This window comes from Musca vetustissima, unplaced genomic scaffold (genome assembly GCF_032173495.1).
Source record: "Musca vetustissima isolate MV318-11 ecotype Yass unplaced genomic scaffold, APGP_CSIRO_Mvet_v1 utg2045, whole genome shotgun sequence".
Classification (NCBI taxonomy): Eukaryota; Metazoa; Arthropoda; class Insecta; order Diptera; family Muscidae; genus Musca; species Musca vetustissima.
The window spans coordinates 69,225-73,340 of record NW_026872726.1 but is presented as its reverse complement, the minus strand read 5'-3'; positions in this window follow the sequence as shown (position 1 = coordinate 73,340).

Here is a 4,116-nt window from a genome sequence, read left to right as displayed (position 1 = left end):
TAATAAAGCAGCAGGTGCCGAACTATTCAAGAGCCGAACTAGTCAGATGCTGGTAAGGAGCATGCACCAGCTGATTAGTACAATTTGGCTAGAAGAATGCATGCCCAATGATTGGAATCTCAGCATCCTGTGTTCCGTGCACAAAAAAGGAGACAAGACGATATGGGCCAACTAGAGAGTAATAAATTACCTTCCCATCGCATATAAAGTGCTATCCAGTGTGCCGTGTAAACGACTGAAGCCAATGGCCAATAAGATTATTTTGGACCATACCAATGCGCGCTTCAGACCTGGCAAATCTACCATTGACTAGATTTTCACTCTGCGCCAAATCCCGGAAAAAACCGCGAAAAACATCGACACATACCACCTATTCGTCGACAATAAAGCCGCATTCGGCAGAGGTTCAGAGGTGTATAAAGCCATGTCTACGTTTGGCATTCCTGCAAAATTAATACGGCTATGCAGGATAATTTTAGCTGGCAAAAGATCAGCAGTTAAAGTCGCAAAAGGACCTCTCGGAGCCCTTTAATATCGAACGAGGATTCAGACAAGGTGACAGTTTGTCGTGTGATCTTTTTAACAAGGTCATACGAGAGGCAAAAGTGAACAGAAATGGCACTCTGTACACCAAACAACACATGTTACTCGCCTATGCCGAATACATCGATATTATGAATCGAACACTGCGAGCGGTAACAGCCACCTTTGAACAAATTGAGAAGGAGTCTGCCAAAGTGGGTCTGACAGTAAATGGCAAGAAGACCAGGCGCCAGACGTCCAGTAGACTCGGACCAACTGTTGAACTTGAGAACTACAGCTTCGAGGTAGTCAAAGATTTTATATATACCTTGGTACCGCCATAAACAAAACGAATGACATCAGTTTTGAAATTCGGAGAAGGATAGTGATGGCCAACAGATGTTACTATGGTCTGATCAAACAACTCAAAAGCAAGGCCACCTCCCGCCAGACCAAAATCACACTCTACATGACGCTGATACTACCCGTACTGTTATATGGATCTGGGTACTTGCGCAAGCAGATGAGGCAGCTCTTGGAGTGTTTGAGAGAAAAATTCTCCAAAGGATCTATGGGCCGTTGACGGTGAATATCGCCTTCGAATGAACTATGAGTTGTACCAGCTGTTCCCGGACATCGACATTGTTAGACGTATTGGCTAGGTCATGTTGTGAGGTTGGATGAAGATGCCCCAGCCCAGAAGGCATATACAAGCGATGGTTCACGCAGAAGGGGAAGGCCACGAATAAGATGGAAAGACCAAGTGGAAGACAACATTGCCGAATATGGTCTTTCAAATTGGAAAAACTGCGTAGAAGACCGACGCGCCTGGATTTTTTTTTAAATCTACGCCTCTTATGGTCTTCGAAAAAACTATTCGTTAATAAATCCACGTCTCTTCTGGCCTTTGAAAAATATTCGTTAATAAATCCACGCCTCAGTTGGCCCTTGAAAAATATTCGTAAATAAATCCACGCCTCAGTTGGCCCTTGAAAAATATTCGTTAATAAATCCACGCCTCAGTTGGCCCTTGAAAAATATTCGTTAATAAATCCACGCCTCGGTTGGCCCTTGAAAAATATTCGTTAATAAATCCACGCCTCTGTTGGGAGTTGAAAAATATTCTTTAATAAATCCACGCCTCAGTTGGCCCTTGAAAAATATTCTTTAATAAATCCACGCCTCAGTTGGCCCTTGAAAAATATTCGTTAATAAATCCACGCCTCAAATCCACGCCTCAGTTGGCCCTTGAAAAATATTCGTTAATAAATCCACGCTTCATCTGACCTTTGAAAAATATTCGTAATAAGTCCCTGACTCTTTGGAAAAACATTCTTTAAAAAATATAAATTCACATTTGGCATTTTAAAAATAAATTTAACCATTAATCACTTGTTACAATTGAAAAAAAATTATATTAGAATTCATTTTAAATCGTTATTTCCGCAAGTGTAGCTCCGAATTTCCTCCCAAATAATTCATATGTCCAAATATAAACAATAAACAGCTATTGATTCTATTTTTTTAATAAAAACTAATTCCACTACCATATTTGTATTCGAATAACGTGGCAGCAAATTTTCATCATCACACACATCCACATCAATACTACAATTTTCCAAAACCGGTAACAAATTTTCAAATTTTCCATTTGGCGTCGCAATGTCTTCCAATAGAATGCTGGCTGCAAAACTGGCTCACCTATGTTTTTGTTTTTTTCTCTTCCATTTGACCGGTTAATTAGAGTTTGGCTACAAAACGATGATTAATTACAATTTTCAATAGCCTGCTACTATTTTCAGTGAAATAAAAAAAATCGAACCATATATGGTGTGGATTTTTTAACGCATTTTGTCTGACCAGCTTAAGTATGTGTTTGTTTTTTCCCAAAACTCACAATTTGTTGTGTGTATTTTGCTAATGTACCGCCAAAACAGCCGAAAACGAGATTTCATTTGCTTTTTGCATTCACGCTGGAGTGGCTTTGAAAAGGAGATGGATGGCAAATTCAATGCAGTATCAAAAGCGCCAAACTAAAAAATACAAACAATTTACAAATTTGGTCAAATCATAAAAACACAAACAGAGACTTACATACATTCGTATATACATATGTATATAGATATTACGGAGTCTCCAACCCCATTGCCAGACAAACATGGTATGGATGTTATGTTGTGTGGCTCTATTGTTGAAATTTTTGGATATATATCCGTTGCTGGCTTTCAATCAAAATAAACCCAACAACAAAATTCAATTTAAAAATCACTTCCAAAAAAGCCACTCAAAGTTAGAGTGAGTTGGAGTGAATATGAATATCCATAAAAGAGTTTGTCCGACCGCCTGCCTGGTATTTTTTTCTTAACCATATGGATGCTGAATGTTGTTTTGGATGCTTGGTTGGTTGGTTGGCTGCTTGAATACCTGAAAGATGAATGAATGAATCAATTAATGAATGAATGTTGTTGGCGTTGAGGTATTTGTTGTTTCTTTTTTTTCTTAATAGCCGAGCTCTTTAACAATTCATTTAAATATTTTTGCTCTAATTTGGATTTTGTTTGTGCTGTGTGTTTAGTCATTTTTAACGGCAAAAGTATTCAAACTGGTTTTTTTAAATATATATATCAACACACTTTGGTGGCGTGTAAACTTGTTGCCTGTCATAATTTAATATCACATAATCTTATTAACAGGTCACTTGAAGACGGGGATGTACAATTCGGAAATTGTGACTAATTGTCGACAAACCATGTAATTATAACCGGTTTAGTTTTGTATAGAGTGATGGCGTTTCCCATTATGATTCAAAAAAAAAAAAAAAATCTATCCAGATAATTACAAATGTTGACCCAAGTTTTTGGGTTAGATCCCATACAACCCAGTATTGGGTATTAGGGATATTCTTAACCCTTTCAGTGTCAAAAAAATTTTTTGTCGGAATAAAAATCTAAAATTTTGTATTAAAAATCATATAAAGGGACATAGTTTAGAAAAAATAGCAATTGTCATTTTAACCCTCGGCCAGTTTCGTCTGTCTTACAGCAAAAACAAAAACATTAATAGTAACGGTATATAGGATAACCGAAAAATCGCAAAGAAAGATAGTACTTTTAAATGTCGAATATATTCGACAAAAACACTGAAAGGGTTGAGTAAGTTTTTCAACCGAATTGGCACTAATTGGATATTTTGAATTCTCACAAAACAAAAATTATACAATTTCGATACACATTTTGGTGTAGGCTTCATATAATTAAATGGAATTTCATATTGATTCTCTTTTTGGGGACGTTTTGGGGTCTCTATGGGTGTAAAATCTTCCTACGGAAAATTAAAAATTACAAAACCGCCATAATTCGGTATGTTGGGCATGTTTGGAATTTGCTCTAGTTTAATATCTGAATTTACAGAATGGTGCCGAAATTAATTTATATCAGTACATTTTTCTGTTATCAGTAATAGAAACGGTCACTTCAAACTTTTATAAACAAAAACAAAAAAAAGTGCCGAATTTTTAAACAATTCCATTTTTGAAGTTTTTTTATAGATTATGTAACAAGTTTGTCTGTGTGTTATATTCAACCTCAATGCTGT